Source organism: Coenobita brevimanus, chromosome 60 (assembly GCF_032717465.1).
Source record: "Coenobita brevimanus isolate Jiangsu-jjx chromosome 60, ASM3271746v2, whole genome shotgun sequence".
NCBI classification, from domain to species: Eukaryota; Metazoa; Arthropoda; class Malacostraca; order Decapoda; family Coenobitidae; genus Coenobita; species Coenobita brevimanus.
The window spans coordinates 27501262-27513339 of record NC_137013.1 but is presented as its reverse complement, the minus strand read 5'-3'; the positions used below and the strand labels follow the sequence as shown (position 1 = coordinate 27513339).

The 12078-nt window shown below is 42.2% G+C and overlaps 1 protein-coding gene across 1 annotated transcript in view; it reads left to right on the top strand.

The window, feature by feature from the left end:
* LOC145403335 (beta-galactosidase-like) overlaps positions 1–12078 on the top strand; it is a 415229-nt gene that overhangs the window by 75342 nt on the left and 327809 nt on the right. The window lies entirely within an intron of this gene.

Sequence of the window (12078 nt, the reverse complement as noted above, 5' to 3'; positions counted from 1 at the left end):
CTCCATATCCACATTTATCTAGTCTACCTTTACACACATGAATGTTTTTCTCCTGCACCACCTTTTCGTCTAAGTTGTTCCAAATACTTATGTAATTACCCAATATACCTAATTGTGATACACACAAAATATGCGTGCTCGTGGGTTCCCATTGCTGAATCTCAATTTAGCTTTAAACTCGTTTAAGTTTTTAGACTGGACGATCTCTTTGTCCAGGCCATTCCATAAGTCTATACTACTGTAAGGAAAGCTATATTTCTTGATGTCCCTCAAGCAGCTTGACTTTTTCAATTTCATTCCATGTCCTCTTGTTGCTCTCTTATCCCATAAAAACAGATCTTCTTGGTCAATTTTATCTACTCCCACCATGGTCCTGAACACTGCAATCATGTCTCCCCTCTTTCTCCTTTCCTCTAAGGAAGGCAAATCCAGCTTTTCCAGCCTCTCTTTGTATGACAGATCTGCCAGATTGGGGACCATCTTGGTTGCTGTTCTTTGTATTCTCTCAATCTTGTTTATATCTTTCTTTTTGTGTGGGGACCACACTACTGCTGCATATTCTAACCTGGGGTGGATCATGGCCACTATCAATTTTTTCTTCATCTCCTCATCCATATAATGAAATGCTACTCTTATGTTAGTCAAGAGTTTATAAGTCTCTCTAACTATCTTGTTAATGTGCTTTTCAGGTGACAAACTACCCTGGACCAGCACTCCCAAATCTTTCTCTTCTTTCATTTTTGTGATTAATTCATTACCCAATAAATAGTTCAGTGATGGCCTCCTGGTACAAACCATTTCCAATATTTTACATTTCTTTACATTAAATTTCATTTCCCATGTCCGGCTCCAATCATGTATCCTATCCAGATCCTCCTGCAGCATTTTACAATCCTCTTCAACCTCTACCTTCCTCAAGATCTTTACATCATCAGCAAACAGACTTGCATAACTGTTCACTCTATCTACCATATCATTTACGTAAATCAGGAACATTACTTGCGCCAACACTGAGCCTTGTGGGACTCCACTTGTTACTTCCCTCCATCCAGACATCCTATCCTTTATTACTGTCCTTATTTGTCTGTCTCTCAAAAAGTCTCTCATCCATTCCAGGAGTTTCCCCTTCAGTCCTCCTATATATTCTAGTTTCCACATTAGTTTCTTATGAGGGACCTTATCAAAGGCCTTCTCTAAGTCTAAGTACACACAATCCACCCAACCATCTCTCTCCTGTACCACGCCAATTGCTCTTGAGTAAAAGCTCAACAAGTTAGAAACACATGACCTTCCACTTCTGAATCCAAACTGACATTCAGCCGAAATATTCATCTCTTCTAGATATTTTATCCATCTGTCTTTCAGGATTCTCTCTCACAATTTTGTGACCATGCTGGTTAGAGACACTGGTCTATAATTCCGGGGTTCTTCCCTGTTTCCTCCCTTATAAATTGGTACCACATTTGCCCTCTTCCATTCTTGAGGCACTTTCCCCTCTTCCAGAGAACACACTATTAAACTGTGAATTTTATCCGCCAGTTGTTCTCTGCATTCCTTCAGTACCCAGTTAGAAATTCCATCAGGTCCTGGGGCTTTCCTTACATCTTGGGTTTCCAGTAATTTATACACATCCTGTACCTCCACTTTTATATCTTTTATCACTACATTTCTAGTCATACCCTCCCCTTCCACAAACTCTTTTTCATTAGTGAAAACCGATTGGAAACATCTGTTCATTATTTCAGCTTGCATAGCTGCATCTTTATAGACCTCTCCTTTTACTGTCAGTTTAGTGATTCCTTCCTTTTGTTTCAGTTTGCCATTAACAAATCTATAAAACAGTTTGGGTTCATCCTTGCATTTGTCTATTATACCTTTGTCATAATTCCTTTCTTCTTTTCTACGTATTCTTGTGTATTCATTTCTAGTTCTTTTATATTCTTCCTTTGTTCTGTTGTTACCTCTCTTGCTCCAGTTGTTCCATGCCTTGTCTCTCTCTTTTTTTTGCTATCATACACCTTCTGTTAAACCACTCCTTTTTCCTGATTTCTTTCCCTCTTACTCTTGGTACAAATTTTTCCACTCCCAAATTATAGAGGTCTAGAAAGATATCCCACTTCCTTTGTATCTCTCTTGTTTCACTGAATTTTCTCCAGTCCGCATTTTCAAAATTTTTTTTCAGTCCTGTGAAATTTCATTTCATTCATTCATTCATTGCCAGACGCCATGTATCCCAAACGGGGTGACCAACGGCTTAGAGTTAATTGTTTTACAGGGAGGGGCACTAATCCTCCACCAACCCCACTTGACACGTAGGGATGCCAACAGCATCTGGTGTTCCCAGGCGGTCACCCATCCAAGTACTAACCAGCTTTCCCAAAATTGTATCTTCCCTGTCTATGTTGATTTGTGTGCGTGTTAGTGGGTGTGTGGGTGTCATTAGAACCTGTAAGAAGTTTTTAACATTTTATTATTTCAGTATGCTTTTGTTGAGTTAGTGAGGTAGCTAGTTGATAATTAAGTGAAGGTTTGTTTAGGAATAAGAGGCCAGTTCCTCTTACAGTTTGGGATATATGCAATGCATTTTTATATATTTTTTTCATCTGAAAAAGTTTCTGAATAGTTCTTAGTTATATTTATGGCCAGAATACCTCACAACAGTGTGATATGATGCAACTTAATGTGATCTTATTTTATGAGCTCAAAAAAGAAGATGTTTTTGGATATTTCTCTATATTTATGTATAATTCGGGCCACGAATGCCCAGTATTTTTTTTTTACATTTTTTAAAAACTTCTAAAGTGTCCGAGGTTTGGACAGTGTGTCCAGAGATAGGTTCTATTAACCATTCTCATGCTTAAAGGGCAAATACATGGATGTCCGAAGTTTAGAAGAGCTGTCTGAAGTTAAGAAATTTGTTCCTAACTTCAGATACTTGAAAAGAAAAAAAAAAAAAAAAAAAAAAAAAAAAACGATTTTAGCATGGCTATTTTTTTTTTTTTTATTATATGAATTCAGTAGGTACTGTCCCAGGCTACCACATGACACCAACTTGGATAAAATTGCATCATTTTACACAGAATTATTCATTAAAACCTATGAAGAATGTCCGAAGTTAGGGTGTTTTATGGTACGTATTCTTTACAGCACTCAGCAATTTCCCATCCACTCCATATATTTTTAATACCTTCCACATACCTTGCCTATCTACTCTGTCATATGCTTTCTCCAAGTCCATTAAGGCAGCATACACTTTCCTTCCCTTCTCTAGATACTTCTCCACTAAACATCTTAGAATAAATATCTGATCTACACACCCTTTTCCCTTCCTAAATCCCCCTTGTTCCTCTCCAACTAGCTCCTCTGTTATATGCCTAACCTTATCAGTAAGTATTCTACCATATATTTTTCCAACCACACTAAGATGGCAAATACCCCAGTGGTTACCACATACTTCTCTCTTCCCTTTTCCTTTGTGTAAAGGAACAGTTATACCTGATTTCCAGTCCTCTGGAACTCTTCCCCCTTCCCAAGTCAATCTACACAACTTCCATATCCACTTCACAACAATCTCACCCCATACAGTAGGGCCTTACAACTAGCGATCTTAAGAGACTGATGAAACCTCACTAGTCATGATACTGCTAGTTTGGAGGCAAACTTTACATAGCGAAAAATAAAAATAGACTGGAACATTTAGAAAGTTTGACTGTTTTTCCATTTTTGTCTACTTTGATCCACTAAATAGTCACATTTTTATGTTCTATCTATCTATCTATCTATAGCCCGACGCCCTAATCCCGCAAAGGGTGGCCACAGACAAAACGCCTCCAAGTCACTCTGTCACCCACCATTTGACTCCCCTCCCCCCAACTCACCCCCCCCTCCCTCATATACCTCTCAACTCCATCCCTCCACCTCCAGTACATTTTTATGTACTTATTATAATTAATAGGACAAAGCAACAAAAAGTCACCATTAAATGCACAGAATGCAGTTTATTGAAAGAAAAGTTGGGAGTTGGGAGTGCGCATGCTTGCTGGGAATATGCGCCATCACCACCATTGCCACCCTCCTCTCCACCACTGCCACCCTCTCGTGCACCAGCCTTTCTCCGTATCTCCTGTAGTGTCTCATCATCACTTTCAAACCCTTCATAGTCGTTAGGTTCATCACCATTGCCACCACCAGCCACAGAAGCCATGAGGCTTGCAAAAACAGTGAACAGTGGGGGTAGCCAGGTATAAAAAAGGGCATGGTCACACTTAGCGTGGCGATGTGCAGGACAACAGTGAATCGAAACATGCCATATGACTGGCTTGCTAGGTGCAGCTTACTCACTAGAGGAGACTTGCTCACTAGGAAAACGAGTCAATGTGCCTTGCGACTCGCTTGCTAGGACAACGATTGCCACAGAGTCACTAGTTTCGAAGTTTTTGTCGCTAGTTATGAAGCTGAAAACAGTTTCTATCCTATCACTGGACTTGAAATCGCTAGTCAAAAAACGTTAGTTGCGGGGCACTACTGTACTTCAGCATTTCACCACACACTCCATCAATTCATGGGGCCTTTCCAATCTTGATCTTCATTGCTTCAACTACTTCCACCCTACTGATCGCGTCCCTCCCTCCTCTCATGTTTTCTTCTCCCAGCCATTCCCCAACCACTTATACACACACTGCTCTCACTCTCTACATTCAACAAATCCTCAAAGTGCTCCTTCCATCTCCTCATTTTCTCTCTCTTCTTCACCAACAATCTGTTATTACCATCTTTCATTCCCCTACTATTTCCCCCTTTTACACTGTCTTACTTTCTTTACCTCCTTCCAAAACAGTTTCTTACTCTCCCTCCGTTTCACACTCAGGCTCCTCCTAAACTCTTCATCCACTTTCTTCTTACTTTCCTTCATCAGTCTCTTCACCTCCCTTCTTTTGTGCACATATACCTCTCTCTTCTCTCTCTCATCTTCACCCTGACCTATACTCACTAGCCAGTCATTATATGCCTTCTTCTTTTGTTCCACAGCTCGTTTCTCCTCATCATTCCACCATGCTGTCCCTTGCACACCCTTGCATCTCCTCCTCACTCCACAAATCAACTCGCACGCTGCACCTATCTCTTCCGTGAATATCTTGGATACTTCTTTCATCCCTTCCATCTGCTCTAACTCATACCTTCCCAATCATTCTTCTACAATGCTCTTATACTCTGCCATTTTCTCACCCTCTAGCAACGTCTCCGCTCTTTTCACGGGAGCTGTTTCCTCCCTGTCTGCCCCTTCGTCTCTTGACCTATTTTCTCTGCAGCCTTACCTTGGCCATCACTAAGTGATGATCTGAGATTTTATTCCCCCACCCTTTCCACACTCTTGCATCCAACACTTATCTTCTCATTCGCTCATCCTCACACACGTAATCTAGCATTGCCTTTCGTTCAACAAGTTCACCGTCCATCCTCCTCATGACCCTCCATGTATACCTGTGTATCATCTTATGCCAGAAGAAGGTGTTGGCTATTGCCAACCCCTTACTAGCACAGATGTCCATCAAAGCACTACCATTCCCATCTGCTGCAGCTGGCACACCCCACTGACCAACCACTCCATCCATTTGTACATTCCCAAGTTTGCCATTCATGTCTCCAATCAAAAACACTCTCTCACTTCTCTCAAACTTATACATACATGCTTCTACACTCACCCAAAACTCATCTTTCACTCTTGCCACTTGGTCCTCTGTTGGCGCATACGCACATACAATCGCCCAAGCTTGTATACCTACTTTCATCCTCATCCATACAATCCTTGCACCCACTGTTCCATGCTCTCTTATATTCTCCTTCCACTTCTTGCTTATCATCAGACATACTCCCTCTCTTGCCCTCTTATTCTCATTAACTCCCCGCACATTCTTTCTTTTGGCATTAATAGGGTATCCAGTAAACATCTCTGAGACTCAGATTTTGCCCTGTATATTTCCTTTCTGACCTTATGCTTGACAGCCAAATATTTCTCTCTGTTACCACCTCTTTTCCATTCCTGGAAACAACTTTTCTCCTTAACTGTGGCTTCTACACCCTCATACCTCCACCATGCTACCTTGTATCTTGGAGGCCGACTTATTCATCCACACACCAAATCAGTCACTCAAGAGATTGTTCTTGAGAGCTCTGTACTGCCCATTTACACTTCTGTCTACATTTCTGTTCAGCCACCACTCTACTCATCTCTACATAGAAGGCATCCGTACTGATTGACTTTTGAACTTTCATATTTTCCTCTTGGATACATAGGTCCTTCACTATGATCTCCTTTAGTACCATGTCGCATATCAGTAATTTGTGTTGCTGCACACACACTCTTTGCCCCCAATAACTTTAGCATCCTTCACTACCCTTCTGTCCTCCTGCCTGACCAAGCAATAGTTAATCTGGCTGCTGTTACTCCCAGATGCTTATGTACTGTAATCAGCTTACACTCTCTTTTTCTTAAAGTGCTTGTTTCACAGTCATGTTCATTGCCTCTCATTTCTGTTATCCTTTCCCCTTCCTCATTTCTCATACCATACCTGCATCCTCCATGCACCCCTTCATATCCATGTGCTGCAGCACCAACATGAGCATATAAATCCCCACCCAAAACTAATTTCATCATCCCCTGTACCACTGTGCACACATACTTAGAGTCTGTCTTCTCCTCATCCAAGGCAACTTGTGGAGTATATGTTGATATTATTCTGACCAGGAGCTCTTGGAACAACATTTTTAATGCTACAGTCCTTTCATTCTTAGTACATTTATAACACACTCCGACCGATGGAGCACGTGCCACATCCCCACTCAAGTCTGCCACTACAGTTCATAGTCTCTCTAAGTTACTCTAACCTGAATAAAAACATTTTGAGATCTGTGTAAAGTCAACAATGCCATATCTGATTGACAGGGTAAGAGGAGTGTGGCAAGATGAGAGAATATAGATGAAACTTAGAATTTAGCCATGTTGTGATGTTAGAACCGTTAGGGGAAGAGTGACTTATTATAACACCTAAAAATATTGTCTTGGTTTCTTCAGTTTTAGTTTTGGTTTGATACTGTACTTTTATGCTTGAACAAAGCATACTGTCTTTTCAGTACGGATATTAACCCTCTCGGGAATGATGATGCAAATCGCGTCATATCAGTGTTGGACTGGAGTAACCAGTGATGCAGTTTGCATCATTTTGGATGAAAATATTCACCAAATATCAAGTTTTCATAGGAAATGCGTCAAACTGGGGTGCGTTGTAGAGGAGTGTATGCATGCCAAGGGTAATCATATGGCAACACTGTCTTAGCTATTTTATGATTGCCAGAGAAAATAAAGCAATTATACATTGTTGGTGATTCTTATCGAAATTCCAAAAACACGGTGAGAAAGCTAATGATATACTGCATCCAGACATATGCTTTGCTCATGAGCAGTGTGGGTAAAATTTTTCACTAGGATGGCAGGAACTTTTTTTAAAAGTGATATTTACCCTTGATCAATTTATTCTCACTGCATTTCTGTAGCTTCACTCAACAGTTTTGAGTGTTTTTATTTGCTTTTACTGTATTATAGTAGAGACATTACCAAAGATGATGGTATGCTGTTTATACCGATATAACCAATTTCCAGGGGCTAATTTGGCCATGGAACTTTTTTTTTTTTTTTTTTTTTTAGGCAGCTCCCTAAGCTGGTTTCTAAGCTGGGTTATCAGCTTCATTCATGCCATAGAAACCTGTTGGAAACTTACAGTTCCCGAAAGGGTTGACTCCACCAGTATGATGGGTCTCTCTGTGTGAACAGAATTATCTATCAGCAGGGGCTTGCAAGGGACAGCATTTTTTTTTTTTTTTTTTAAGCGAGGAAGAAGGAACCAAAGGCCATGAGGCCGCAAACAGTTCCCTCCAAGAGAAAAACAAAACACAATAGAGAGCCAAATTCAAGATCTGGTCATTTTGAGATGCCTGGACACACTGCGTTTGAAAGACTGGAGATCATAGGCAGCAGGAAATACAGACAGAGGGAGACAGTTCCAGAGCTGACCTGTTGCATAAATGAAAGACTGGGAGTAACGGTTAACTCTTGCATTAGAGAGTTGGACAGAAAAGGGATGAGAGTTTGCTGCCAGACGGGTGCTACGCGCCCGTCGTAGAGGTGGAGGAAGGCAAGCAGACAGTTCAGAGGAGCAGTGACCATTAAAGTAGCGAAAGAAAAGAGATAAAGATGCAACAGTGCGACGAAGAGACAGAGGTTGAAGGGAGTCAGTAAGAGGAGGAGAGTTAATGAGACGAAAAGCCTTTGACTCCACCCTATTGAGAAGAGCTGTATGTGGGGAGCCTCCCCACACATGAGAGTTGTACTCCACACAGGGGCGGATAAACCCCTGTATAGAGTCAACAATTGTGCAGGGGTAAAGAAAGAGCGGAGTCGGCTTAGCACACCCAATCTCTTGGAAGCAGATTTTACAAGAGATGTAATATGATCTTTCCAAGATAAGTCCCGAGTAAATGAAACCCCAAGCATGTTCAAGGATGATGCAGGATTAAGCTGAATATTATTAAACATTAGTGGGTATACCTGTGGAAGATTTTGTTGGGTTGATAGGTATAAGAACTGAGTCTTAGATGCATTAAAAAAACCATATTATTTTTACCCCAGTCAGAGATACGAGCCAAGTCAGACATTAGGTGTGCCATAGCCTCATCCCTTGTTTGTTGAAGTAACTGTTGAGATGGGTGTTGCGGGAACCGAATGGAAAGGTGAAGGGTGGAGTCATCAGCGTATGAGTGGATAGGGTTAGATGTACAGCTTAGAAGATCATTGATGAATAAAAGGAAGAGAGTTGGTGATAGGACAGAGCCCTGAGGAACACCACTGTTAATAGATCTAGGAGAAGAAAGATGGCCGTCTACAACAGCAGCTATGGAACGACCAGAAAGGAAGCTAGCGATGAAGGCACAGATAGAAGGATAGAAACCGCAGGAGGGCAGTTTGGAAATTAAAGATTTATGCCAGACTCGATCGAAAGCCTTTGAGATGTCAAGTGCAATGGCAAAGCTTTCGCCAAAGTCCCGAAAGGAGGATGACCAGGAGTCTGAAAGGTAGGTGAGAAGATCACCAGTGGAGCGTCCCTGAGCGGAACCCGTACTGACGATCGGAAAGAAGGTTGTGATAGGAAAGATGCCTTAAAATTTTTCTATTGAGAATTGATCCGAGAAACTTTTGAAATACAGGACGTTAAAGCAGTTGGACGATAGTTGGAGGGGTTGGGAGTGGTCATCCTTCTTTGGGACTGGCTGAATGAGAGCAAACTTCCAGCAAGAAGGAAAGGTACAAGTTGACAGACAAAGGTGAAAGAGTTTGCCTAGGCAGGGTGTAAGTACAGAAGCACAGTTCTTGAGAACAACAGGAGGGACCCCATCAGGTCCAAATGCCTTATTAGTACTGAGGCCAGTGATGGCAGAAAATACATCAACTGAAGAAATTTTAGTGTTAGCCATGAGGAAGTCAGAGGGGGGGAAGTGATGGAGGAACAGCTCCGGAATGCGTCTAAGGTGGAATTGGAGGAGAAAGTCAGTGCGAAGAGATCTGCTTTATCGGTAGAAAAATAGCTACAGAACCATCAGAGTAGAAAAGAGGAGGGAAGGATGATGAGGTAAAGTTGTTAGAAAGATTTTTGGCAAGGTGCCAGAAGGAGCGGGAAGAATTCGAGTTGGAGAGTTGAGAGCATTTAGTATGGATGAAATTATTTTTAGTAGAGCGAAGAACAGACTTAGCACAATTCCGGGCAGAAGCGTAAAGATGATGTGATTCAGGGGTGGGTTGGCTTCGGTACCTTTTGTAGGCCCTCTCCTTGTTGCGGACAGCATTAGAACAAGCGTGATTAAACCAAGGCTTTCTTGCGTTAGTCAAAAGATATGAGAAAGGAATGTATGCTTCCATGCCCGAGAGAATAACCTCCGTAATGCGCAAGGCACACTCAGATGGCTCCCGGCCATGGAAGCAATAATCATTCCAGGGAAAATCAAAAAAGTACTGTCTGAGGGCCTCCCAGTCCGCGGCTCCAAAATGCCACAGACGACGTTTCCCTGGAGGGTCCACAGGCCGTACCGGAGTGATAGGACAGGTTAAGGTAATAAGGTTGTGATCGGAGGAGCCCAATGGAGAGAAAAGATTAACAGAGTAAGCAGAAGGATTAGTTGTGAGGAAGAGGTCAAGTATGTTGGAGCTCTCTCCAAGGCAGTCAGGGATACGGGTAGGGTGCTGTACAAGCTGCTCTAGGTCATTAAGGATAGAAAAGATGTAGGCTTGTTCACCAGGTGGATCCATGAAAGGAGAGGAGAGCCAAAGGTGGTGGTGAACATTGAAATCTCCTAGAATGGAGATTTCAGAGAAAGGAGAAATGGATAGAATATGTTCCATCGTAGAAGTAAGCTAGTCAAAGAATTTTTTGATAGTCAGTAGAATTAGGGGATAAGTAAACAGCACAGATATATTTAGTCAGAGAATGACAGGAAAGCCGAAGCCAGAGTGTAGAGAATTCAGAAGAATTGAGTTCAGGAACACGAGAGCAAGATAAGTCGTTGCGTATATATACATAACAGCCACCTTTGGCTTTGAAATGAGTATAGAGAAAGTAGGAGGATACAGAAAAGGGTTTGCTGTCAGTTGCCTCAGACAGCTGAGTCTCCGTTAGAAAAAGGTGAGGTTTAGAGGAGGAGAGGTGGTGCTCAACAGAGCAAAAGTTAGAGGAAAGGCCGCGAATGTTGCAGAAATGAAGAAGAAGAGAGTCAAATAGTGGTTCCAGGCACCTCGAGTCGTCACTCAGGAGAGGGAGCGGATGGTGGGGGCATTTATGGTCACCCCCCCCTGGGGACTCCAAGGCTTGGTAAAGAGACGCCATTTTTTTATTTTAATTTTGAATAGGAAGTGTAGTGTGTACTGTGCATGTAGTTTGGTGTAGATAGTTAGAGAAATTTGTACTGGAGAGCATGCTGGCCTACTCTCTGTGTAACTGAGACACTGAAAAAGTTCAGCAAAGGGGGATGGTCAGGAACTAGTCCTGAGGGCTGATGAAACGGGAGCTCCAGCACTCCCTGTCATCAGCTTTCCATCCACCTCGGGAGTACTGCCCTGCTCGACTGGTGCTACAGTCTACTCCTCATGGTGGAATGATGAGGCGAAACAAGCTGTGGAACAAAAGAAGAAGGCATATAGTGAATGGCTAGCGAGTAGAGGTAGTGGAGAAGATGAGAGAGGAGACAGGTATATTGAGCAGGAGAAGGGAGGTGAAGACATTGGTGGAGAGTAAGAAGAAAGTGGATGAAGAGTTTGGGAGGAACCTGAATGTGAAATGGAGGGAGAGTAAGAAATTGTTTTGGAAGGAGGGAAAGAAGGTAAGACAGTGTGAAAGGGGAAAGAGTAGGGGAGTGAAAGATGGGAATAATAGATTGTTGGTGGAGAAGAGAGAGAAATTAGGAGATGGAAGTAGCACTTTGAGGATTTGTTGAATGTAGAGAGTGTGAACAGTGTGAGTATAAGTGGTTGGGGAATGGCTGGGAGAAGAAGAGACGAGAGGAGGGAGGAAAAGATCAGTAGGGAGGAAGTAGTGGAAGCAGTGAAGAAGATCAGGATGGGAAAGGCCCCAGGAATTGATGGAGTGTGTGGTGAAATGCTGAAGTATGGGGGTGAGACTGTTGTGGAGTGGATGTGGAAGTTGTGTAGATTGACTTGGGAAGAGGAAAAGGTTCTGGAGAACTGGAAATCAGGTATAATTGTTCCTTTATACAAAGGAAAAGGGAGAGAGAAGTATGTGGTAACCATAGGGGTATTTGCCTTCTTAGTGAGACTGGAAAAATATATGGTAGAATACTCATTGATAGGGTTAGGCATGTAAGAGAGGAGCTAGTTGGAGAAGAACAATGGGGATTTAGGAAGGGAAAAGGGTGTGTAGGTCAGATATTTGTTCTAAGATGTTTAGTGGAGAAGTATCTAGAGAAGGGAAAGAAAGTGTATGCTTCTTTCATGGACTTGGAGAAAATTATGACAGAATA